Source organism: Equus quagga, chromosome 15 (assembly GCF_021613505.1).
Source record: "Equus quagga isolate Etosha38 chromosome 15, UCLA_HA_Equagga_1.0, whole genome shotgun sequence".
In the NCBI taxonomy this organism is placed as follows: Eukaryota; Metazoa; Chordata; class Mammalia; order Perissodactyla; family Equidae; genus Equus; species Equus quagga.
The window spans coordinates 86,316,525-86,344,256 of NC_060281.1; the positions used below are offsets into that span (position 1 = coordinate 86,316,525).

The 27,732-nt window shown below is 40.3% G+C and overlaps 1 protein-coding gene across 14 annotated transcripts in view; it reads left to right on the top strand.

Moving 5' to 3' along the window:
- The first annotated feature begins 13,004 nt into the window (after window positions 1-13,004).
- MTMR3 (myotubularin related protein 3) overlaps window positions 13,005-27,732 on the top strand; it is a 142,500-nt gene continuing 127,772 nt past the window's right edge. For 13 of the 14 annotated variants that reach the window (XM_046639336.1, XM_046639334.1, XM_046639340.1 and 10 more), the window contains exon 1: window positions 13,006-13,208. The gene's annotated coding sequence lies outside the window, so the exon portion shown is untranslated. Of the gene's footprint in view, window positions 13,209-27,732 lie in introns of all 14 variants that reach the window. The other variant, XM_046639339.1, reaches the window with a different exon arrangement.

Sequence of the window (27,732 nt, forward strand, 5' to 3'; positions counted from 1 at the left end):
CTTCCTTCTTTTCCTTCCTTCTCTTGAGTATCACTGAATCTGGCCTGTTCCTCTTTTCTGCCTCACTGGATCACCTCACCTCAGTGAATGCCTGCTCTGAGAGGGCATCTTCACAAGATCTTACTACTCATACCTTGGTGAATCCAAGTTCTGGGAAGCCCAGAATTAATTTTACTCTCCTCCCTGCTCCAATGTCTGGTGACCTATGGCCAGGCCTCTAATTTGTAAGTCTGGGTTTACCTGTTTGGAAAATGGGTTGAATAATAGATGCCTCCCTCACCAGGGTGTTGAACTTTAATTACTGTTTGCAACATTGCTTAAGATGTTGAGATGAAAGGCAGTTTTAAAAGTTCATGTTATTGACATTAGTAATAAAGCTGAGGAATTTGTTTGTGAGTTTGCAGGGTTGTCGTAACCGAGAAAAGGGGAAAAAAACGTTGATTTTATGTGGAAAACCTTGCCTAAAAAACAGCCACAGATCCTGGTTGGTATAAATAGCAAGAACATGTTGTACCTCAAAGGACTTTGCAAATTTCACATTCTTCCATGCCCCTGAAAAGATAGAATCCACACTTCCAAAATTGAAAACAAGTTACCTGGGGTTTTAAGGCCGGAAATTCAGAGGGTAGTTTTTGGCTGAGACCATTCTCAGGTCTCTGCGTAATTTACAAGAAAAACCCAGTGAAAGCACAGCGTTCTTTATTTTTATTGTCAACACTTTGCTTTTTCTTTTGGAGTTCTGATCACATTTCTACCAATATAGCAGCTAAAAAGGACTTTCAGAAAACCACCATTTTTGTGAGCACTTTATAAGGGAAGGTTAGGATAAAATAAAAGGCTAAACCTCAGTCCATGCCCTCAGAGCATTTACCACCAAGCCAGAAGATAAATAGGAGCCAGTGGCCTATATTTAGAATTTATTTCATGGTGCCCTGTTATTAATAATAACTGCCCCCTTTGGAGTGTCCAAAGCCCTTTGAAATGCATTACTTCATTGATCCACCGGCAATGCTGGAATTACAAGCTCTGATTTGAGGGTGAGGAAGCTTAGACACAAGTGACTTTCCTAAGGCCACACAGCCTGCAAGTGATGGTGTTGGAGCTTAAACTTAGTTTTGGGAATTGGAATGGTCTAGAGGAATCTAGTGGAAGGATCTAGTGTTCTTTCCACTTTACTTCATGCCTGGCAGCTACTCAGAGAGCCAGCCTTCGCTTTTTGGTCCAGGTTCAAGGCAAGCCTTGGCCAAAGACTGATGCTACATGGCATCTAATCAGAGAGGAGGAGTACAGTAGAGGTTAAGGGTGTGGGTCTTGGACTCAGAGGCTCTGGTTTTGTTCCTGCCTCTTAATTACTATGTGACTGGAACAAATGACTTCATTTTGATGAACCTCAGTTTCCTCATCTATCAAATGGAGAAATAGTACGACTGTTTCCTCCTTCACTATGTTCTAGTAAAAGAGATAATCTACAGAGAGCACTTAGCCTAGCGCCTGACATATTTGGTTTTGTTAAAGGTCATCAGGTGAGACCTTAGTAGGCAAATGCATGGTAAATGCACCTTCATCCCTGAAAGGAACCATCTTGGGCCAAGAACTCAAAGAAATTAAAATTTGTTTTGTTTTGTTTTGAGATAATTATAGATTTACATGCAGTTGCAAGAAATAATACCAACAAAGATCCCCTATGCCCTTCACCCACTTCCCCCAATAGTAACATTTTGTTACTATTGTATAACTATAGTACAATAGCACAACTAGGAAATTGATGATACAATCCACTCACCTTATTCAGATTTCACCATTTTCACACGCATTCATTTATGTGTGTATGTGTTTAGTTCTATGCAATTTTATCGTATGTGTAGATTTGTTTGACCACCAGCACAGTCAAGATATTGAATAGTTCTGTTTCAAGGATCCCTTGTGTGGCACTTTTATAGTCATAGCTTCTCCATTCCTCCTCATTTCCCTAACCCCTGGCAACCGCTAATCTAGTCTCCATTTCTATAATTTTGTCATTTCAGGAATGTTATATATACAGAATCATATTGCATGTAGCTTTTTGAGGTTAACTTTTTTTACTCAGCATCATTCCCTTGAGATCCCATGAAGCTGTTACAGGTGTCAATAGTTCCTCCCTTTTTATTGCTGAGTAGTATTCCATGGTATGGATGTACCACAGTTTGTTTTACATTTATCCATAGAAGGACATTTGTGGAAACACAGCATTATTTCCAGTCTGGGGCTATCATGAATAAACCTGCTATGAACAATCACGTATAGGTTTTTGTGTGAACATAACCTTTCATTTCTCTGTAATAAATGCCCAAGTGTGCAATTGCTGGGTATTGGTAAGTGTATGTTTAGTTTTATAAGAAACTTCCACATTTTTTTCAGAGTGACTCTACCATTTTATATTCCTACCAGCAATGTATAGCTGATCCAGTATCTCTGCATCCTTACCAGCATTTGGCGTTATCGCTACTTTTTGTTTTAGCCATCCTGATAGGTTTGTAGTTATATCTCACTGTGGTTTCAATTTGCATTTCCCTAATAACTAATGATGTTGAATGTCTTTTCATGGGCTTATTTGCTATCTGTATACTCTTTTCAGTGAAATGCCTGTTCACATCTTTAGCTCAGTTTGTAATTGGATGGTTTGATTTTTACTATTGAGTTTTAGGAGTTCTTTGTCAGATATGTAGTTTACAAATATTTTCTCTCAGTCTGTAGCATGTCTTTTCATCTTTTTCACAGGATCTTTCAGAGAGCAGATGTTTTTAGTTTTTGTGTGGTCCAACTTACCAACTTTTCCTTTCAGGGGTTATGCTTTTGGTCTCAAGTCTAAAAACTTCTTGCCCAGCCCTACATCTCAAAGATCTTCTATTTTTCTCTTAAAGTTTTGTGTTTTACACTTGTCCTTGATCCATTTTGCGTTAATTTTTGTATATAGTGTGTGGTTTAGGTTAGTGTTCATTTTCTTGCCTTTGGATGTCCAATTGCTCCAGCATCATTTGTTAAAAGGCTATTTTTCCTCTATTGAATTGCTTTTACATCTTTGTCAAAAATAAATTGGGTGTATTTGTGTGAGTCTATCTCTGGGTCAAGAACCCAAAGGAATTTTGACTCAAATATTTAACTTGGGTGAACAAAACACAAGAAACCAGTCCATACAAAGACTGAATGAAGACTAACCTGTGAAGCATTTATCAAACAACCTAATGCTTTATGTAATTAAGTGTGAAACTGTAAGAAATTGACTGGTGAGTACCCTGATCTTTCAAACACAGGCTCGTGGAAGAGGTGTAAAGCAGCAGGGTATATTGAAACAGGCACTGACTTTGGGGCTGGAGAGATCTGCAATTAGACTGTGATTCCATCATTTATCACTAAGAGACATTGGATAGGTAAATGAGTTAACTCTCCTCCCAGAGCCTCGCCTTTTCCATTGTTCATGAAGATCATTATTACCTGCCTCACAGAACTAGTTTCTAGACCAATGAAATGGGGGCCTGGAAAATGGCTAAGAATGAACTTGGTCCACAGTAGCTACAGCAGGGAAAAATCTAAGGGATGCTTTGGAGGTTTTACCCTGTATTCTCTATCAGCCTCCTCCTAAGCATCCAAAGCAAACGTCCACTCTAAGTAAAAAGTGTGAATGCTATGCAAATGTGCCTTACAAATGCAGCTTTGATACCTTTCCTAGTCTCTTCCTTCAACCAAGCTACTGCTCTTGAACTCTTCTCTTACAGAAATTGCAGAGAGGGAGCCAGCCCCGTGGCCAAGCGGTTAAGTTCACACGCTGCGCTTCGGCGGCCCAGGGTTTCGCCAGTTTGAATCCTGTGTGCGGACATGGCACAGCTCATCAGGCCATGCTGAAGCGGCGTCCCACATGCCCCAACTAGAAGGACTCACAACTAAAAATGTACACAACTATGTACCGGGGGGCTTTGGGGAGAAAAAGGAAAAATAAAATCTTTAAAAAAAGAAAAAAAGAAATTGCAGAGATGCTACTGGTCTACAATATATGTTGGGCCTCTTTTCTCTTGAGCCTCGGAACTTGGTGGGTTTGTCCTCAGGACCAACATTCAAGGGTCCTCATTTCAACTTCATGTGGCCACTGACTCACCTTGCAAATGTTCAAGTTTTTCTCTCTCTGGGCATCAGCTTTTCTGTAGAAAGAAGAAGAAACTTGGTATTCACCTCTTAGGGTGGCTTAGGAGGACCAACAAATAACAAAATGCAGAATACCTGGCAGATTTCCTTATACTTTACATGTGTTAAGCGCTGTTGAGCAGGGGTGAGTCAACTATGGCTCAGGCCCAAATCCCGCCCCTCACCTCCCAGATTGGTTTCGTATGGCCTGAGAGGTAAGAATGGTCTTTACCATTTTTAAAGGGTAAAAGAAAGAAAGAAAGAAAGGAAAGAAGGAAGGAAAAAAGAAAGAGAATAGGCCACAGAGATGTATGTGGCTCACAAAGCCTAAAATATTTACTATCTTGCCCTTTATAGAAAAACTTTGCTGGCCTCTGTTGTAGAAGATAAAACTGTAGGACCCTGAGCAAGTCCCCTGAGCAAGTCACCCAGCTTCTCTGAGCCTTGTTGGTGGAAAGCAAAGACTCATTTCCAGCTACATCTTTGATACCCTGTCTTCTGCCTTTAGAGTCACATTTCCCACAGAGGCGTTCATTGAAATCCTTCATACCACTGGGCTGGGGTTAGAGGATGCTGGGGCTTTATTTTTTCTCTCTGGTTGGATATAATTCTGTAATTTCCCAGAAGGACAGAGGCCTCCATATTACACTGGCTGCTCTTTTTGCCATGTATGCCCTGATGAAGGAGGATGGAGTGGGTCAGCTTCTAGAAGACCCAACCTTAAAAAGTCAAGAATGTAGGACTCAGGGAGATAGATGGAATATGTCCAATAAAAGGATCTGTCAACATCCAGAGACTTGTCGGAACAGGGTTGATTATTTCCTAGAGGTGCTGATGAAGGAATTCGTAATATTAAAAGAATGCAACCATTATGGAATCCAGCCTACACTCTATGATTAACACAGCATTAAATCATAGAATTTCAGCAAGATTCTAGTCTTGGAATGGTAAGCCTGCCTCACAGAAAGATCCCTAAATAAACCAATACTTGCTCCCCTTGGTTGGTTCAGTGAATAAGTCGGCTCTCTTTTGCCTCTGGGTCTTTGCATGTGCTGCTCCCTCTCTCTGAGTGACCCTTTCTCTTGGCTTTTGCCTGATTAATTCCTACATTTCCTTCTGGTCTCTGCATCAACGTTACCTGGATGCCCGTAAACGTGGGGTAGGTTCCCTATATGACTGCTGCCGTAAATCCTGTAACTTCTCCATCAGGGCACTTACCTGGCCTTCTATTAACTTTGTCTTGCCAACTGGACTGTAGATCCCAGGAGGTCAGGGACTGGTTTTGTCTTGTTCATAGTTGCATCTCCAGAGCTTGGCATGGTGCTAGACAAAGTGGGTACTCAGCGAACATTTGCAACAATCAAAGAGATTGAGTGTATACTTCTCGGTTCTCAGACACATTGGGGAAACTGAAGCAGCTTGGCAGACTCTGCAGAGGTGCAGCAGAGCTGGGAATGGAACGGAGATCCTCTGACACTTTGTATGGGACTCTTTCCTACCCCTTGACCACTTCTTTTTGGATTTGGTGAGGAAGATTGTCCCTGAGCTAACATCTGTGCCAATCTTCCTCTATTTTGTATGTGGGATGCCACAGCATGGCTTGATGAGCTGTGTGTAGGTCTTCACCCAGGGTCTGAACCCGCGAACCCTGGGCTGCTGAAGAGGAGCGCACAAACTTAACCACTACGTCACCAGCCATACCCCCTTGACTACTTCTTAAATAACTTAATTCCTCTCCAGCAGAACTTCTACAGCCTTTTTCTAGTCTTTCTTGTCATCACTGCAGAGGTTAAGACTGTTTCAGAGAATTGTTTTATAACAAATGGGATCTCAGGGTACAGGAAAATTTATCTAACTCTTGGGGGTAGTAGAAATGTGTATCTTTGGATCTTGGATTTAAATGAGCCAGCAAATCCCTGCTAATTCTCTTCCCTTGCTGGGTCCCGTCTGCTTCATATTCAGCAAAGGAGAAAGCCAGCCTGTGTCTCCCATGATTTATGCCCTGCTGTTTGCTCTTTTCCTCTCGAACATTAAACACCCTGAGCAGAGGGGGAAGAAGAGGTAATCTCAGGATGCCTGGCTGCCAGATGGGTGTCTGGGGCGGGCTCTCTGCTCTGGTGGGAAACAGGAGGAGGTTGAAATGCAAAAAAAAAGAAAAAAGAAAAAGATCCATGGGGATTCCACATACAAGGAACAAGGGAGTCTCTGTTTACTTCGACCTCTGCAAAAACCATTGGCCTCTGAGTGAGAGACCTGGATGCTTGATTTACTTGTTTACTGAGTGCCTTTGGGCAAGACTCTCCTCTCGCTGGGTCTCAGTTTCCCCAGCTGTCAAAGGAGGATCTGGATGGCTTGAGATCTCCACAGCCTCAGGGATATGGAGCTAGTTGGTGCAGGAGTCTCGCATGGAGAGAGTAGTGCAGTGGACTCCAGCTCCACCTCCCACTGGCTGTGCGGCTCTGGGCAAGCTCCTTACCTCTCAGAGCCTCACCTGTGTGATGGGGTTAATCACTTGTACCTTCCCCATTGGGTTGCTGGGAGCCAAATTGCCCAGTGGTACTGGCACAGAGCCAGCACTTAATAAGAGTCAGCTATATTGTAGTGGTTGTTCCTGAAGTGGTCCCCAACTGTGGCCCTGATGTCCCTCTACCTGAGTTCCCTGCCTGGGACCTGTGTGGTGGGGGCATGGCGTCCCTGTGAACATTTGGAAACTCTGGAGAGAAGGGAGGAGGAGCTATTTTCAGTGGATTCTGGTTCTATTTGTGGCTGTGATTTGGCCCAGGCTGCAGGGAAGCTTTGGGAAAAGCAAGCTGGGCGCTGAGTCTGGTGTGTTGTCTTACACTGGAGAGGGTAGAGAGAGGAGAGGGAGGAGACAGGAAGGGGAAATGAAGAGGAGAAGGGAAGGTTCTCTTCCTCTCCCGTGGTCCCCGACTCCAACCCCTTTATATCCTCTTCTTGCCAGTTTCATCTCTTCTGCCTTTCCTTGCAGAATTTAGAGGGGGGTGCAACTGACCTTTCAAAGGTCACTTTGGTTAAGAACACGAAGCCATCCATCAATCCCGTTAACACGGTGTTCCCAACCAACAGCATTGATTTTCTCAAACTGAAGCGGGATTTGTACTCCCAGCAGAATTGTTGGGTATTTGTTAAGGCGTGAGTGGTGTCTAGACTGCCAAACACCGAAGCCATTTGTCAAAGTGTAGAGGAAGCGCTCTCATCTCCCCACTGGACCCTGGGGCAGTACCTGTTGACAACCCCCCTCCACACCATGTGACCAAGCAAGTTGTTTAACTTCCTAACCTCTCTGGGCCTCAGTTTCCTCATTTATGAAATTAGGGGGCGGGGCATGCCAGGGAGACACATTTAGAGTTCTTAAGTCCTTTCCAGCTGCCATTCTGTGATTCTTTGATGCAATAATCAAACAAGGTGAGGCTGGATCCTTTAATCAGAGGATGGTTCTAGGACTGGGAGGCTTCAGAGACAGGATGACATCCTGCCTTTTCCTTTTCTGGATGAGAAAACTGAGGCCCTGAAGGTGGAGTCAGGTCAGACAGTGAGTCAGTGGCTCAGCTGGGTCAGGAATCCAGGCCTCCTACCTCCTATTGCAGCACGTCTTCCCTGTCACTGGACTGCCGGGTACCTCTCCCTGGGAGGAGGATGGGAAGCACCTCTACTGAGCGCTACTGTGCTAACTCTTCTAACCCCCATAAGATTCCATTTTCCAAATGAAGTCACTCACACAGAAAGGTATGGTGGCAGGTCTATCTGATTCAAAAACTCAATCACTATTTGAGTGTTTCCCAAAGTCCAATCATTTGGGTACTATCCTCATGAATTTTTGACACAAGCAGCTTTATACTAATATTTACTTCATATTTTTCTTTAAATCAATTCATCATTTTATATAAATAAATTTAGCCTCACCCTAAGCAAAGATATCTGTGATACTGAGTTTGATTTGTTATATTTATCCAAATATATACTAAACATAACTATTTAAATAAAAAAAAATCCGTGTGCTGACTAAAAATGCCTTTGTGGTTGAGAAACTCCAATGAATACTCTACCAGTGGTTCTCAAACTTGGTTTCTTTAAAATTATTGAGTACCCTAAAGAGCTTTTATTTATGTAGGTTATATTAATTGATATTTACTTTGTTAGGAATTAAAACTCACAAAATATTAAATTGTTTATTAATTTTCAATTTATTAATTTTATTATATATAAGATATAATATAATAATTAAATTAGGGGCCTGCCCGGTGGCAGTTAAGTGCACACGTTCTGCTTCGGCAGCCCGGGTTTGCGGGTTTGGATCCTAGGTGCAGACATGGCACTGCGTGGCAAGCCATGCTGTGGTAGACGTCCCACATATAAAGTAGAAGAAGATGGGCACGGATATTAGCTCAGGGCCAGTCTTCCTCAGAAAAAAGAGGAAGATTGACAGATGCTAACTCAGGGCTAATCTTTCTCAAAAAAAAAAGAAAGTTTCAGTTGAAATACATGAAGACAATCCAGCCTCACACAATTCAGATAACTGTGGATTTTTTTTGATACTACTCTAAAACTTGACAAGTGGTAGTTTCTTAAAATTTAGTTGCATAAATTCATATGAATGAATTTTTTGTACTTACACTAAAATCCGTTGGTTTATCCTGCACTTTGAATGGATCTTTTATTTGTTCACTGGGTTATGCAGCTCTTCCAAATGCTGGCATATTTCATTCTAACAATAGCAAAAATTCACTTTTGTTAATATTACTACCCACATTAGCAGAAAAGACATTAGGGATTGGGAAGCTGTCAAGTTCACGGTGGGACATTCAAGTATTCCAAAATTCCAATTAAGCTTGAATTTTACCATAGGCAACAAATACTATGAACTGTTTTACTTGATGTGACAGACCGATTTCATACATTTTTGAGAAAATGTCTGCCAAATACCAAAGTCTGAATAACTGTAGTTTGCATGTTGACCATTCTATCAAGTAAAGTAAAAAGTTTTTTTTAACCTTTTTTTCTCCTAAAAAATGAGGCTAGTTCAGCTTGCAACTCAAACAATCGCACAAGCATTTTTCTTTGAGACAATCCTCCTATTTCTGCACATAGCAAACGTGCTTTATGTGTGGGGAGTAACTGATTAATAGGTATGGGGTTTTGTTTTAGAGTGGTGAAAGCATTTTGGAACTGGATAGAGGTGATGGTTGCACAATATTGTGAATGTACTAAATGCCACTGAATTGTTAACTTTAAAATGGTTAATTGATGTTATGTGAATTTGACCTCAATAAAAAAGTGAAAAAAAGTCTTAATGTGTAATTTCCATTTCATCACAGAGAATATTAAAAAGACTTGTATTCAAAGGTCTAGAGTTAATAAAATTAGGGTTCTTTCGCTGCTTTGTCAAGGACATTCTTTTTTTTTTTTAAAGATTTTATTTTTCCTTTTTCTCCCCAAAGCCCCCGGGTACACAGTTGTGTATTTTTAGTCGTGGGTCCTTTTGGCTGTGGCATGTGGGAGGCTGCCTCAGCATGGCTTGGTGAGCGCTGCCATGTCCGTGCCCAGGATCCGAACCAGCAAAACCCTGGGCTGCCACAGTGGAGTGTGCCAACTTAACCACTCGGCCATGGGGCCGGCCCCTGTCAAGGACATTCTTAAGTGAGACTAGCCTTTTGTTTACTACCAGTGCATGTTAGTGAAGCCTACAATGGCTACTAGTGCAGATGGTACCACTGCCTTGATTTGCAATTTTACCACCACTGCTTTCACATCATCAATGCAAATGACACAGTGAAAAAAAAGGTAAATGATTTCTTAGTATTATTATTAAAACAGTTTTGACCCATATGGGTCCCTGAAAGAGTCTCAGGGCTCCCCAGGGACCTGTGGATCACACTTTGAGGACCAATGCTCTATGCTGAATTGGAGTTGAGCTGACCCACCCCAGCAGTAGGGATGCAGTGTGGTGTCTGGAAAATCCCTGGAGATGTTGAATCGCATAATCTCGTGGGTCCAATTCTAGTTTCTAATCTACCCTAGGCAAGCGGTTCCTCAAAGTCTGAAAGCCTCAATTACCCGTCTGCTAGCTGGGTTGGGAAGCCAAGCAGATGCTGAAAGGTTATGAGAATTTGGGGATAACTCACCCAAAGCACTCACTGTAGGGGAAGTGACTTTTATCATTAAGCAGCAGGACCTAGTGTTGGGAAGGCTTTTCGGGGCTTGAGGAACTCCTGCCTTCCGGAGGCCCTGTGTGACCTCAGAAAGCCTCCATCAATCAAATCTCCCATCTGTCTTAAGCTACTTCAGAGTCCTAGAGCAGCTGGAAGAACATTTTCAGCTCTGAACACAGCAACGGGGAAGGAGGCTGAAAGGGTAGCAGGACGAGGGGAGGAAGGTCAGGTGGGCAGAGGGGGCCCCTAACATGAGAAATAGGGCAGCCAGAAGCCCTCACTGAGCCTCAATTGGTTTGTCTTCAGCCAAAGCCCACAAAGAATCCTGTCTATTGGTTTGGCTTTTCGTGGGTACAGAAAGTTGTCAAGTTCATTACCTTAAAGGGTCCTTACACACCTCTGTGAGGTGAGCAGAGTAGTGATCAGGACCCCACAGGGCAGATGAGAAAACTGAGGCATAGAAAAGGGAAATAAGGAACAAGTATGTGGAGGCACCAAAGTTCAAATCTAAGTCTTTAGACTCAGACCAGCTTTCTTTGCATTGCTTCTTCGTAGGCCCTGCTGCTTGAAGTGAGTCTTCAAGGCCACACAGCAGTTTTCTGTTTCTTATTTAGAGACTATCTACTAAGGTCAGCCTTAAATGTAAGCAGGTGGGCAGCAATGGGGAGGAGGTGTATGAAGTTTAAAAGCATGCGTTCAAATCCTGACCTTTACACCTCTTCATGTGCAAAATGGGGGAGAATGACAATACCTGCTCATAGGGTTGTTAAGATTACATTAGATATACATGTAAAGCGCTCACATAGCATCAGTACATCTTAAGGTTCAATCCACCTTAGCTATGAGAAGGAGGAGGCGCAAACAGTGATCTCACAGGTACAGAGAAATTCTTCTCAAGTCCCATACTCTAGTTGAGGATTCAGTTTAAAATTCTTTAGCCCAGCTCAAAAGGCAAATATGGTGATATTCTGTCCAAAGAGAAGCCAAAGCGATACGTCTACAGCCTGCTCCCGCCTCCCTCCCCGATTCCTGGGGAGCTGTGGGATTGGCTGAGCGGATACCAACAGCCTATTGGCTGAATCTTTGCCCAGATTTGAGATGATTTGCACCTCATTGGGAGATAGCCAGTCTATGTGTGGGCTGTCCTGGAGTCAGATGGTAGTTTCGATCCAATCAGAGGCCACCCATCTGTGGAAACCCATCCCTCCGCTTTTGCCTGAGTACTGGCCTGGGTAGAGGAACGTGCGCCCAGAGGGGATGGAACCTGGTGGGAAAGTTGTTTATCAGACAATAGGAGAAACAGGTGGGAAAACCTGTTTTTTGTTTGTCATTCATCTATTCTCCGTACTTATTATTTCCAGTCTCACTGCATAAAGGCTATAATCATATAACAGAAAGGGGAAACCAGGACAACAAAATACAAATAAAGGTGCAAAGTTGAGGTGGGAGGGAAAACCACAGTTAATATGCTTACCTGAAGGGCCAACGGTAGGCCACCATTGGAGTTCAAATTTAGCCCTGGGCTTTCTAGAAGCCAAGGTTAAGAGATATACAATCAGCTACATAACATTAATTATCAGAAAGGAAGCACACCTGTTTCTGTGGGAGAAAAGCAAAGCCTTTCCTAACTTTTGAACTCTAATGTAATTTCTCACTTTGGATTTTATTTCAGGCGTTGATGCCATGGAGTGGGCGGTGCAGCCTAGTGGGTGAGAGCATAGTTTTTGTTGTTATTTGGGTTTGGGTTTGAATTTTGCTGTAGTGTGGCTTATTCTATGCTGCAGTTTCTTTATCTGTAAAATGGAGATAACAGTATCTACCTATTAAGGCAACTAAGATTCAATTAGATGAGTTATATATAAATATTAGCTATTAATCAAGGAATTTGCCCACTACTTGTTATGCGCAGTTCTAGGTGCTGGAGATAAAGCAATGAACAAAACAAACAAGATCCGTATCTTCAAATAGTTTTTACACGAGTATGGGATAGAAAGACAGTAAACATAAAAAATGGATAAATAATTGCAGAGTGCTGTGGAAGAAATACCACAAATGCAAAGATATTTTTCATTTGGCTAGTTAGCCATTTTCCAGAAAAGTCAAGAGTATAATGTTAAAACGCAACTCTGAGGAGGGGAATCGCTTAGGGCCTAAGGTAATTCAGTCCTGGTTTGTAGAATTCTTCTGCGGGCTATTGTGGACGGGTTACAATTTTTGCTTGTTTGAAAACTCACTTCTTCCAGCTGAGCTTTAGTTGAAGCAGTTTGAAATTGTATTCCGGGTAGAACCTTGAGCACAGGATACTTACATGCCTTACATTAAATTAGTTTTATCCTTACCATGACTACAGGTGAAAGATACTATTATTGTTCTATTTTACTGGTTAAGTAGAGTGAGGCGTTGTCTCGCCCAGGGTATGGAGCTTGGAGAAGATGCCTCCCCAAATCTGTAGGACCACCTTTGGTTTTTTCGCTGATCTCCTACCAGTTTCTCCCTCCTTCTCCAGCTGCGCTTGGTCGCCAGCCTCTCCCGCGCCGCTGGCATTCAGCTGGTCTGCAGCCCCGCCCACCTCCTGGGGCGTGGCCACGTGCCCGGGCCCCGCCCCCCCGCGCCGGCCCTCCCTCTTTCCCCCAACCGCGGGCTGAGGGCCCGAGCGTGCGCGCGCACCTCCGCTCGCGGCTGGCTCGGCGTCGGCAGCGCGCTCTGTGTGGCTGCTGCCGCCATGTTGTTGTGGTTGTGAGAAGGCGGCGGCAGCGGCGGAGGAGCAGCCGGACCAGACGCTCCAGCGGTCCAGGCGCTGCCCCCCGCCGGCCCTGGCTGGGAGCCTCGTGGGGTGGCGGAGGAGGCCGTGCCGTGGCGGGCCTGGCCATGTCCTGCCGCCCGGTAAGAAGCCCCCCCCCTCCTCCGGGGGTGAGGAGGAGCTGGAGGAGGGGCCGGCTTCGGCCCCGGCGCGGCGGCTGTCACCCTCTGAGGAGGCGGCGGCCTGCGGGGGCCTGGGGACGGCGTGCGTGGCCCGGGGAGGGCTGTCCTGGGCGCGGCCGCCGCCGCCAGGGGGAGGCGCGGGGAGTGGGAGCGCAGCGGCGCGGGAGAGGCGGGGTCCCGGCCCGGGCGGCCTTCCCGGACCTGGCGGGGACGGGCCCATGGGGGTTAGGGTTGTGAGGCGATTCCCTCGGGGCGTCCGGGAAATGCCCTCGGACCCCCGGGAGGTGAGTGTGCCCCCTCGCCCCCGACCGGCTCTGGGAGTCCACCGTGCCGGGAGGCGGGAGGTCGGGGGCCGGCCGAGCCCCCGGGGCGAGCCGTGCGGGCCCAGGACTTGTGGGAAGGAGGAGTGGCAGCCTGCCTGGGCAGCAGGGTATCCTCCTGACCTGGTAGTACTTGGTGGAAGGATAGTTGGGAGGCGGCTGAGGGAGCTCTGGGAACACTGGTCACACAGGTCACACAGCCCCGCAAGAGAGTCCTCTGTTGTTTCTTAGGTGGAAGTCGTGCTGGTTGATGGATTGCATTGTGCAATGCATGATGGACCCCTAAGAGAATGTTGGTTGTACTTTGGGTTAGAGTACTGACCTCCAAATGATAGGGTAGATTTTAGGGCCACTTGAATAAACTCCTCTGGGGTCTGATAATCTCACATGTGAGTTTTGCACATGGGCTGCTGTTTGGTATTGGTGTTCAGGTGTCTCTCCAGACCGAGGCCTAAATTCTTGATGGTTTTAGTATGTTGACATCCCCCTTGTTATCTGACAGTATCTCTTTTTCTTTACAACGAAAACAAAGTGCTCGTATTCTTCTAATTGAGGTTCAGCCTAGTTTCTCATGATGTGGATAGTGACACTATCAGAGGCTTGGGTTGAATTACAAGAGATGATTTCTTATGTAGAATGTTTGTGATTTGTACATGGAGAGGTGACGGGAACCGTCTCCCTTCATACTCAAGGCTGTAGTTTTTGCTCAGAGACCAAGTAAGGTGTGTTGGTGGCATGTAGAGTTGTCCCTTCTAGGGCCTGTGACTTGGGTCGGTAGAGGAGCTTGCAGAATGACACTGTTTTTGGTAAACCCAGTACAATATGTGATAAACTAAATTTGAAGGGTTCTAGAATTTTAGATTGGCTGCCTATGAAGGCCTCTTTCAGCTCTAATTACCTCCCTTGTTTTCAGGAGACCCAGAGCAGTTCAAGTGACTAGCACAATGGCGCAGCCCCACTTGTAGTTAGTTAATGGCAAGCCATAGAAGAACCCAAGTTTCTCAGCTTGTAAGCCGGGTTCTTTAGTTCACTGGTTACCTAGTTAAATACCTGTCATCACAAGTAGTATGGACTGCCTGAAATGGTGATTCCTGGACCTCACACCCAACCTGGTGAATGAAAATCTCTGAGAGTGGGACCTGGGAAGCCATCCTTACAAATATCTCTGAATGATCTGGTCAGCTAGGTTTGTGAACTTATGCTTTAGGTTACCTTTGGTGTTCCAAAAGATTCCCATTAATGATGACTCCTGAGAGTGCTTTTAGTTGTTTATAGACTTTTTTTTTTTGAGGAAGATTAGCCCTGACCTAACTGCTGCCAATCCTTCTCTTTTCGCTGAGGAAGACTGGCCCTGAGCTAACATCCATGCCTATCTTCCTCTACTTTATATGTGGGATGCCTACCACAGCATGGCTTTTGCCAAGCGGTGCCATGTCTGCACCTGGGATCTGAACTGGCAAACCCTGGGCCGCTGAGAAGCGGAATGTGCGAACTTAACCACTGCGCCACTGGGCTGGCCCCAATTGTTTATAGATCTTTAAGATTCTGAGAGGTAGGGAAGAAGGGGAAGCCTGAGAAACTTAAAATTGAGCATCTCTTAAAATATAATGGATTTATGTAGGAGAAACTGATTTGTTGCCAAAGTTATTTGTGCAGGTCTTCAGGAACACATTCAATAAAATTAGATATTCCTTGACTGGAGATAGATCTAGAGATATATGGAAGAATCCAGAGGAAAGAGACAGAGAGGCCCTCGAGGCAGTAAGTTGTCTTCTAGCTGACAGAGGGGTCCACCAGAGGTGCTTTCCAACATCCCGACATCATGGTTGCTCCTAAATCATCTGACTCAGGTTTCTAGTAAAGTGAGGGCAGGGTGGGTGAGTTAGCAGTCATTTGAGACACAGGCTGTCAACCAGGAAGGTTTACTGTGGATTGTGAAAAGTCCTTGAAATTTGCCCTAGGTCATGAGGAGTGGTAAAGTCAGTTTTTAAATCTGTTGTAGTTCTGGTTAACACCTTCTGTGGTGAAGTGTAATTCTGAGTTACTGGAGGAGTATTCATATTGGAGAGAGGGTGTGGCAAGGTTTGTTACGAGTTTGGAAGAGTTGGCAGAAAATGTTATTGTAGTTGTGTAGGGTAGTCAAGGAGTTTGGTAAATATCCTGTCAAATTGTAGAGTAGTAATTTGTCTATTTTGTTTCTTGGTGTCCAGTACCTAGCATAGTTCTCAGCATACATTATACCCTCAGATATTTGTTGAGTAATGAATAGTATTGAGATGGGAAAAAGAACAGTTACGTCGGTTGATAACATTAGTTATTAAAAGCTACTTTATATCTTACATTGGATCAAAAAGCTGGTTTTTAGCCCACATGGTTGGAAACTTTGAGATTCTTTTAAGAGATTCTCTTTTCTAAAAACTGTCATTGTATCCCTGTCCCCTAGTTTTTGGTCTTAAATGTGTCTTAATTTTTTTAGGTTTTAGTGACTTTCTTTTACGAACACATTCTATTATGTGTAGAGGCATTTAGAATAATGGGAAGCTGGAGATTGGCAGAGATTCTCTGTCATTAATTGACTGTGTGACTGCTGTTGGGAATGTCACTTCTCTGGGCCTTAAGTTTTCTCATCTATACAGTTAAAGGCCTGTACTTGTTGATCTCTAGCACTGTCTCCAGCGTGATTGTACAAATCTTTAAAATAATTTTTAATTGTTATTTGATATTCATCTCATACAGGGAGGTGAACCTTTTAAGAAAAAAAAAGAAAAAAGAACATTCTGTCTTGGGTTCTACTTTTAGCTTGCGAGTTTTAGACATTGTCCAAAAGTGCTCTGGAAATTGAGTGCATGTTGCAAGTATTATGCAGAAACAACATGCTTGTGCTGTCGTAACTCACTTAGTGTTGAAATCAAAATGGATTTCACGTAGGGAACTTCATAATTTAGTGTGAAGCCACAAGATTAAGAATGGTTTGGGGGGAGTTTGTGCAATTTGTGTGGCCACTTGTTTCTTACAAGACCACCCAATTCTCTAATTTTCTATGGTGAATTTATATGTAATTTTGTAATCAGTGAAATGTTGACTTAAGTCAAAATAAGAGATCAAATCCATGTTGGATTGAATTAGGATTCCCAATGATTTTAGAGGCTACCAAAATTGTTAACATTCATTGTTATTTTTAATCTTAATTTTATGATACCAGTATTAGTATCATGCTTTCATCTTCACTTTTGTATCTAGAAACTTAACATACCTTTAAAGTTCATATTTGTATTAGATGTTCAAAATAAAAAAAAGAGTGGGTAGACTAGTAAGTCCTGGGTTCAAGCCTGGGTTGTGCTCCTCGTTAGCTGTGTTGTTTCTGGCAAGCCACATACTTCTCTGAGCTCCAATTCCCTCATTAGTAAAAGGAAGAAGAGTAACTTCTCTCTTACAGTCTGTCAGGAAGAATCAAATGAAATAGTGTATGTGATAAGCAATCTAAAAATGTAAAAGAATGATAATAGAATCTTATTGTATTAGTATCCAATTTTATTTTCTTGGAAGAGTTGCTTGTGGAGCACTGGTAAACTTGGTATGTGTAGTCAAGTCCGGAACTTACTAATGTCTCTGATATGGCAATAGAAAAGATTTTTGCTTCTGTATTGTGCTTGGAGAAACCTTTCAGCACTTGCATCCTGTCCGCCAGTAGGAATAGTCACAGTGCTGCGGGAACTTCTGGGGGATCTGGGATATCTCACATTTGTGCCAAGGTTTGCCCTTGGAATAGGCTTGCTAGATTTCTCTCATTTTGTTTTGTTGGGATGGTGATGGAAGGTGGTAGGGTCAAGGAGTTTAGTATGTTCTGTGTAAAGTTTTAAGGCTATGTTTAATAAATGGCAGGTGGCAACGTCATAGGCTAATGAAATCAAGGTAGTGATTTAAAAAAAGCATTAAAAAAAGAAATAGAAAATATCAGCATATTGCAAAAGGTAAAAGTATTGATTTGAGGAACTTTTAAAAAATTTTTTATGTATGTGTACTGGATTGGAAGGTAAAATGTATTTTTACTTGAGTTGTGGTAAAACTTTGAAGCACTTGCTTTAGGGACATGATACCTGGGCTTTGCAGTTAGGATGACTGTCTGTAAGATAGTAAGGCGTAAAGCAAATGAAGAACTACAAGGAAATTGTGAAATTGGGTTAAATTAAAGCTATTCTGTTAAGGGTGGAAAACCTCCTAGTTCTGTTATAAATTGTGGGTTTATAGAACAAGGTTAAGACATAAACTTATGCTAATATTCTTAAGCACTCTCTTCCCTTAAATGGACTGCTTGGTAGCTACAGAGGTCTTGTCTTGGTGCTGACTACTACAAAGCATCATCTTGGAGATGTCCAGGCCTGGATCTGTTATGTGCCTATTTGTGTCTTCGCACAATATCTAGAAGAATTTTGTTATGAGAGATAGTAGTAAGCTTTCCTGATTTCATTTCTTTGAGTTCTAAATTTAATTCCTTTAGTAGCTGATGCTTTTGTAATTTACTCGTAGAAGAGAAATATAAATTCATTTAGTTCTCTGAATTATTCATAGATTGATAATCTGGCAATGTGTAAGGAATTATAATTATATTGATAAATCCTAACATATTTAAGAAGAATTGGTATAAAGACAAGATGACTAACTTGAAATAGGGTAGTTCTTATTTTTTTGTTCCATGTAAGATAAAACTAATCTGTAATTGTTAAGTATTTAGATTGATTCCACAAACCACATGGGGCAAAGTAGAGTGTTTATAAAGAGTTTTTGGAAGTGCTACAGGGCAATAATAAGGAGTTTTAACTTAATCTCATTTTTAATTTCAAAATGAAATTATTTCTGATTGTGAAAGCTGCAGTACATGTTCAGTATGGGGGAAAAAACCCTATAAAAACAAGAATTGAGATAACCCAGGAGAATAAATAAAAGTAGAGATGACCCATAAGCCCATGTAGATGTAATGTTTGGTGTTTTTCTTTTTTTCTTATACGTTATTTACTGAAATACTTAAAAAAGAATGACTTCCCAAGTCAAATTGATCTTCCCTTAGTGAGTCTTTAGTGTTCTGTGATATGGATGTATCATAGTTTATAGCAGTTCTTTGTTAATGGACATTTTCAATTTTTTTCTTAAAAGAGTGCTGTGACGAACTTGTTTGGATTTTTTTGTTCATTTGTGCTGTTATTTTCTTAGACTAAATTCCTAAAAGTGGGCTTATCTGGTAAAAGGCGATGTGTATTTTAAATTTGAATATACTCAAGGTGCCCTATAGATGGGATGTCTGTCTTAAAAGTCCCACCAGCAGTATATTAGTGTCTAGTTCCACATGTTCTTGCTAGTGATTTATTATTTTTTAGCTTGTTGTGGGATTTTAAAATAGTTTGGGAATAGTTTTCCTTTTTTTTTTTTTTCAGCATCAGGTCTTAGCGTCTACAGCTGAAGTCTGTGGAAGGGGCAGGTAAAAATGAAAGTGCAGTGACAGGGAGTACTTTATACTTTAGACAATGGTCTTAAACTTTTTGATTGCTTATCCCAACAGTAAAAAAAAAATTTGAGCATTAATCCTCAGTCCTTAAGTATTTACTTAGTTTACAAACAATTAGTATAGTAACTGGTTATTGTGTACCTTACAAATATAAACCAAAAAAACCCAAGAAACAAAAAAACCCAGAACTAACAAGGATGAGAACTAAATATCTTTCTTCTTTACCCCTTTACAAGTGGAGTATTTGAGGTGCTTCTTGAGGTGTTCTGTACTCTGCTTTGGATATCACTGCTTTAGATTCTTAAGATTTAATGTTGGCCTTTTATAGATGATTGTTTTGGGGGCATTTCTAATAGTTCTGCACATGGTCCAGCCTAGTTGGAGTATGATAGTCTTTAAAGTGTCCCATGCTGTTGAGAGAAATATCTGCAATAAGGGCCGACATATAAACCTTGCTCATAAAGCATCAGTTTGATACCTTTTATCATTATTTAGGTGGCTGAATTTGAAAAGGGCAAATCCATACGATAGGAAACAGTCTAATTAATTAGCCTATTTCTCTTAGATATGAAGAACTGATATTGTGTGGAGTATATTTTAAAAAGTCTATGCTTTATGGAAAGCAGTTTGTTTGTAACATATCCCTGTTTTCTAAGAGCTTAGGTCTTAAAGACTGAGTGAGGGATGAATAATTGCTACTTGCTTTTCTTTGCTTGCAAAGTACCACAATTAACCTGTCACTCAGTAACTCCATTTGGAAGAGCCTGAGCCTGTAACTTTAAAAAAATGCTTTCTTGGGCTGAAACTTTCCATGATGAATCTTAGATTAAAAGGTAACTTTTTCGCTAAGTTTGAATAAGTTGCTTTTGATTGCCCCTCCCCCATAAATTATGAAGTCAGGAAATGATGCTTTTTGCATTAGAAAAATGAGTCTTCCTTTCTCCTCCCATCACGGGGAACTTAATTTCAGTTATTTCTTATGGGTCTTTGTCAGAGAAAGATAATTTTGAAGTTTTAGAGATAGTGGAAAGAGAAACTCAAGTGATTCTTTTTTGCCAGTTAAAAGAAGAGATAATTTATATTGAAGATGATTGCTATATACAGTGCTCTGGAAAAAAGCCCAGGTATCCTTGTTTATCTTAGTGCTTTCACGTACATCTTAGATCCTCATAAGGATTTGAGAGCATCATTTAATCAGGGGTGTGAGGACTCCTGTGAGGCCACATGCCTTGTGATTGATGTCATATTTAAAGAGGTAGACTGTAAGCTGTGTAGAAGTACGTACTCATGGCTGTTCTCCCTCACTCCCCAGCACTTAATATAATTCCTGGTACTCTATCAATATTTATGGACTAACTGTTTAAACTTGTACATATTTATTTACACATGTACGTAAGTTATAGCATTGTAAAACCGACACTTACCGTTTTCTGTAGATTGTTCCTTCATCTGATGTGCACAGAAAATGTTTTTGTGGGAGAGACCATTAATTTTACATCAGCCTTTCAGATATCCTTTTACCTCCTCTTAAGGATATCTTCTTGGTGACCAAAAAATTAATCTTTATGTAATTCCTTTTACTGTGTGTGACCCTCCTACTGGCAAGACTATGGTGTATATGTATATTGCTTATTTTTATAGTAGGCTGCTATTTATAAAGGAAACATACTCATTCGTTAGTTTTTGGGTATATGATAGTTCTTGAAACATGGACTCCATGGTTTGCCATGGGGTGAATGAAAAGGAGGAAGTGTGATTTCTCTCACTTGTGTTATTCTCTCCAGTTCCCTGTACACATGGTTTTGGCTTACTCTGAAAGCACTGAAGAAAATTCATCTTCTATAGAACTAGTATGTTATTTCCTCTTTGTTCTGCTGTACATAAAATCCTCTTTAGTAAGTGAACTAATAGACCTTTAACATAAGAGAGATCCTGGAAAGACAGGAATGGAAATATTAATAGTGATTTATTTCTGGCTGGTGGGATAGTGGACTATTTTTTGCTTCATACTCTTCTGTAGTTTCCCAGTTTCCTATAATGAGCATATGTTATAATTAGGGAAAACTGCTATTTTAAAGTGTGTTTTAACGTCTTTAGTTTTCATTGGCTGTCTTCTGAAGGTTTTAGTCATAGTCCCCAGTGGGAAAGGGGATAGTTAACTGGTTCCAGTTCCTAAGCAGAGTGGCAACTGTAGGAAATGGTATGGAGGAATGAGGCAGGCAAGCTGGAACTTTCTCATTATAAACCCCACTGTGACTGAGACAGTCTGGGCTTTGATCAAAGTAGACACAAGAGGACCTTCATCTAATCTTTTCCTTCCTAATGAGCTGATTGAGAACTATGAATGAGGCCTTAAAAAGAAAAATTGGATTCTGTGAACTCAAACACAGGACTCAACCTGAATTCCCATTTCTCCTGCTGACTTGCTGTGTGAACTTGAGCAAGTTCTGAGCTGTGTGTGTGTGTGTTTTAAATATCAAGTGGGGTTATAGCAACTCAGATGTGATGTGGATTTTGTACATGTAATTTGAACTGGAAGGTATTTAGACAGACAACTTTTATTATGACCGTATAGTGTCATTGGAGTTTTGGTGTTAGTATACTGCTGGGAGTTGAGCCACTATAAGTTTGTATACTCATCTAATGATAGTTTAGGGAGATCTATGTAGTATATCCTTTACAGTTTAAGTGTTTCGATAGAGCCTGTCAGTTTTTGCTGTTAGTTTACTGCACATTATAGTTTCTTAAATGCTTGTGTAAATAGATGATATATCATTCAGAATCTTAGATTTCTAGGGTAAGACATTTGTAATTATCTACCCTTACTTTATTCTTTTAAAGAATAAAGTTAAAGTTAAAGAGCAATCAAGGTAGTAACAGTAGGTACTAGTATAAGTTTATGGGTTTTTTTTTTAGTTAGAAATTTTATAGTAAAGAATGACAGGCTTGTCAGAAAAAAATACCCTATAGAAGTCTACAAAGCCCATCTTCCTCTGTTCCCAAATTCCACAACTCTGGCTTTCTTTTTTTAAAAATAAAATTTATATATTTCAAAAATTTAGAAATATTTGGGGAATATTTAACAAATGTCATGTACCTAATTTAATAGATGTTGATTTAGATTTAACAGATGTTGACATCTTGTCAGATTTGCCTCAAAGGTGTATTTATATTTAGTTTTAAAAATTAAAATATTATACAGTTGGAGTCCTTTTTGCACTCCTCTTAGATCCTGTTTCCATTATCCAGAAGTTATTTATCTTTCTTAGCCCATGCTCTTATATTCTTACAAATGTCTGCATGCATTTAACATGTAGTATTACTGTTTCAAATATATATGGTACCTTAGTATACATATTCTGCAATTTGAAAAGCTTGAAATTTATCTATGTTGATGTATGTATGTTTACTTCATTTTATACCTATATAGTATTCAGTTGTGTGAATAGAACACAATTTTAGTCCCCTATTGATAGTTGTTTTTGATCAATATATAGATTTAAAAGTTTACCACTAATAGGATCAACCTATACATGCTGATCTACAATTTGCTTTTTTCTCCCAGTGATACTAGTGTATTACGGACGTTTAACCCTATCACAGAATGTCGATTTACCTCATTTTTAAGGACTGTGTAGTTTTATTTATCAAGTCCCTTACTGATGGACATCTAGGGATTTTTTTTTTTTGGCATTTTTTTCCATATCACAAAAAGTGCTGTTACTGATGGATATTCTTGCACTTTATACTTTTGAAGAACTGTGAGATTATTTTTACAGAAGGAATTCTGCAGAATAAATTCTTGGAGAATAGAATTATATACATAAGTATTGATGCTTTTATATTAAAACTAAACCAGTATGTATATTTGTAACTTTCTTGTTTCTGGTATGTTCGCTTAGCTCTGTTCAAAATGGGTGCTACATAAGAGGTGCTGAGATGGATAGCTTCATAATATAAAGCAACTAACACATTAAAATTGCGCAGTAGAGACTAGGAGGAGTCCCAGCTTTTGATAGATAAGACACACAAAGCTGTGTTTGGGGAATAGTTTTAGTTTTGCTAGCACAGAATAGAAGATAGGTGATTCAAAGAAAAGTTTGTAAAGTTTGTTTGCTGCAAAGTGTTGAAATCAAATCATTAAAGTGTTTGAATTTTCTTTTACTCTCTGTACTAAGACTTTTTAGGCTTTTGAAGTCAAAGGCAATTTTGGGGATGATGTATCTGGTAGCAGTGTGCATAACTGGGAGCAGGCAAAGATTGGAAAGCAGAGAATAATCTGTACTGTACTCAGAATTAGGTAATAAAAACCTGAATTAAGGTGGTAGTTCAAGTGGCTAGATTAAGGTAAAAGATTGTTAGTTGACACCCTAAAGGAAATATACAAACTAATTAAATGGGAGGTAAGCAGCAATGGTTCAAAGTTGATGAGTTTTGGGCCTCAGAAAATAGTGATAACTACAGAAATGTGGAATTGGGAGGAGGAACTGGTTTTGGAAAATAACTAAAATGAAACCCTTCACACATTTAACATTGGGACCAGAGGATTTGCAAGTAAAAATGTCCTGCAGGAGCTTGGAGATAGAGAATTTGAGGTAGGAAGAAAGATATGCCTCATCTGGATGAGATCTTGAACCTAGAAGAGCTGAAGATTGAGGATTACATTTAGGGAGGTGGGAAAAGAAGATAGAATTAAAAAACTCTTAAAATTAGGTTAATGAGGCAATGAGGCATAGTGGAGGCCAAGGAGAAGAGAAGATTTCAAAAAGAGTGGTAATTAAGTTTGAGTGAGATGAAGGGAAATGAGGGCTATGGAACTAATCGGATTTGGTGATCTGTACTAGATGTTGGTCATAATTTTCTTATATTAATTTTAGCATAGTAAGGGGCTGGGAGTGAGTTGGCGATGAGACAGCATATACAGAGCCAGTGCTGTTCAGTACAACTTCCTCTGATGATTCCTTCTGACATTTGATATCTGCGCTGTCTAGTACATATTGTGCACTTGAAATTTGACTAGTTTGGCCAAGTAACTGAATTTTAAAATTTTATTTAATTTTAATTGAATTTAAATAACCACACGTGGCTGGCTAGTGGCTACCATGTTGGACAGCACAGATTATAGACTCTTAAAATGAAACAGTAATGTAGATGAGCAGTAGGAGGAAATCTCAGGATAAAATAGAAGCATTTAGTTATTTAAAAATTTTGTTGCAGCACCCTCAAAATGGTGTTGGAATTATATATTCTAGTGCAAACCACATTTTTACATTTTTTTTGTGTTCGATGTTGGCTATAATTAATTGACAATGCTTTTCTACATATAAGAGCAAAATTAAAGAATGTAATTTAAGAGAATTATGGCCTGAAATTTGTTTATGACTTCCCTACCGTTTTTTTCTTCTGTCCTGCTTTTTTAAAAAAATTATAGTTCAGTTTTTGTTGATGAAAGAATAATATATTTATTGACACATTTTGAGTCTCTGTTTTCTCCAACTAAAACTAACTGAAAATTTCTGTCTTAGAAATCTCATTGGGGACAGAGGGAATAACAGCTATACTTGACTTTAAATAGATCAATGTCTTAGATATTTTGTTGCTTGAGAAATGATTTGCTTTGAGAATGTTTATGGTTCAAAATTGGGTATTTGATAGTATTGAGAGAACCTTTCTTACTATTTGGCTTACCTAAATACATTTTGTTTGCAAGAAGAAAAATTAAAGTGCATATGAAGGAACCCATTCATAAGACAACATACTTTGTGATTCCATTTCTATATAGTTTAAAAAACAGACAAAACTAGTAGATGGTAATGGAAGTCAGACTAATGGTTATCGTTGGCAGTGAGCACAAGGGAGACTAGGGGTGCTGGTAATGTTCTACATCTTGGTCTGGGTGGTGATTTCATGATTGTCTTCAGTTTATGAGAATCATTGAGTTGTATACTTATGATACGTGTGCTTTTTTGTATGTATATTGTACCTCAGTTTTAAAACTTTTACCCCTTCTCAAAATTCTAATGAACATAATCAGCTGAATTTGTCTCCCTTTTGTTCATACGTCAATACGCTTAATGATGAAAGATATTTTACCCTTTTAAATTATGATATAAAACATACAGAAGACTGCATAAAACAAATATATAGCTTAATGAATTTTTAAAATGAATAAATTGGAGGTTTTTTAGGGTTATGTCATACCTGTGTCTAACAGAAGGGAAGGAGTTGCTGGAGGGCTAAAATTTTTGGAGAGAAAAAAGTTTTGAGGATTCTCAGAACACCAGATCCTTGTCTTGGCTCTACCTTCACCTACTATCTCTTTGGGCAAGTCATTTAACTTACTTGGGCCTCAGATTTTTCTATACAACAGGGATAATAATACTTAACCTCCTTTGCAAGGTAACTTGGTGCAATTCGGGTAAAATTATAGGAACATAGAATACTATATGCCTTTAGGCCACTGAATTTGTCTTTTACCCTACAGAGCAGAATTGTGGTCTATAACTTCAAATGGTTTGTTCAAGGACACATAGCTGATGATTATTAATATCATTCATTTATATTAGCTTAAAACTTTCTGAAGCTTATTTAAGTATGCCAGGCACTATTCTAAGTGATTTACATGTCTTTACTCATTTAATTGAATAGGATTATTCCCAGAGGTAAGTTTATTGTAAAAATTTTACTGATGAGGAAATTGAGGCAAAATGAGATTAAATAACTTGCTCTGGTAGTTGAGTCCTTGAATCTGAGCTCTGAACCATTTTGCTCTACTGCCTGCTTAGGTGAAAGCGCTTAAAGATTTTAGGCTGGGGTGGGCCTGGTGGTGCAGCGGTTAAGTGCGCACGTTCCACTTTGGCAGCCCGGCGTTCGCCGGTTCAGATCCTGGGTGTGGACATGGCACCACTTGGCAAGCCATGCTGTGGTAGGCGTCCCACGTATAAAGTAGAGGAAGATGGGCAGGGATGTTAGCTCAGGGCCAGTCTTCCTCAGCAAAAAGAGAAGGATTGGCAGCAGTTAGCTCAGGGCTAATCTTCCTCAAAAAAAAAAAAAAGATTTTAGGCAAATATTACGATCTTCTAATAATCTCTTGGAGGTTTTTGAAGTAAAATTTAGTTTTTTGAACCCAAATTAGGAGAGGAACCTCATTTGTTGTGACTGTTGTGATTCTGGAAGAGATTGATGTTAATATTTATTGCTTGGGTTTTATACCCTTCTTGACAAAGCTCATTTTCTTCTTTTTTTTTTTTAAAAGATTTTTTATTTTTTCGCTTTTTCTGCCCGAAGCCCCCCGGTACATAGTTGTGTATTTTTAGTTGTGAGTCCTTCGAGTTGTGGCATGTGGGATGCCGCCCCATCATGGCTTGATGAGCAGTATCGTGTTGGTGCCCAGGATTCCAACCGGTGAAACCCCAAGCCACTGAAGTGGAGCGTGCGAATTTAACCACTTGGCCACGGGGTCGGCCCTTCATTTCTTTTAAAACTACTAGGATGTAAACACTAAGTAGTTTTCTTTTAAAAATATGCTTTTTAATCATAAGGAAAAGTATGGCTACTTTACAAATAGTGTTTAGATTTCTAAGCAAAACGTTGGTGGAAGGGAGTTTTCAAATTTGGTCTCAGATTTAATAAGGTTTAGTGTTCCTGCTTTGGTTGTTTGAGCAGCATCTGGTCCTTGTTTTCAGAGCAATAATTAAGATTCTGTCACATTGGTGGTTTAAAAAACTTTTTAAACTAAGGTATAATTTACATACAGTAAAGCTCACCCTTTTTGAGTGCAGTTCTGCAAGTTTTGGAAACACATATGATCACTGCTATTGATCAAGGTACAGGATAGTTCTATCACCTCAAAAAATTTCTTCCTGGCCCTTTGTAGTCATCCTCTTCCCCCACTCCCAGTCTGGCAACTACTGATCTGTTTTGTCACTATTGTTTTGTCTTTTTCACAATTCCGTATAAATGCAATCATGCAGTATGTAGCCTTTTGAGACTGGCTTTTTTTATTTAGTATAATGCACTTTGAGACATCCATATTTTGTGTATCAGTAATTATTTTCTATTGCTGAGTAGTAATAAAACTTGCTTTAGTAAAAGAAATACAACTTTCTTTTGTTCCTCTAAATAGCAGAATAGTTATGTAATTGATTATGAAGAGTCTGTAAATAAAACATGTTTACCTCTACAGAGTTCCTTCTTCCTTTTCTCCCCTCCCCCAAAATGACTGGCACTATTAGTGTTGGTAGCCAGAGTTTCATGTGAACAAGATATAAAACTTATGTTTTGTGGTTTATGGTTGATTAGCTACTTGAATTAAATTATCCTTTTTGTTCCTAGGTAGTGAACTTTTTCTAACAATATGGGGCCAAGAAAAAGAGATGGGACCTTTTTACCTTGGAAAAGAGATTGCAGGCAATTTTTGCAAGTTAATGTTTTGAGTTCCAATTCTGACCCTGCAGAGGACTTCAGAGACTATGGGTAGTTTGACATTTTCAAGAATAGTATGTGTGCTTGTGTTTCTTTTGCTTAGTCTAGAATCTTAGCTTAAGCCTTTCAGATTTAAATGTATCCTATGATTGAGGTGCGTAGTGTACAGAGCTTCTTTCAGCATGTGTATTTCTTCTGAGTTAAAATATTCAGAAAACTCAATATTGTGTTTATAACTAAG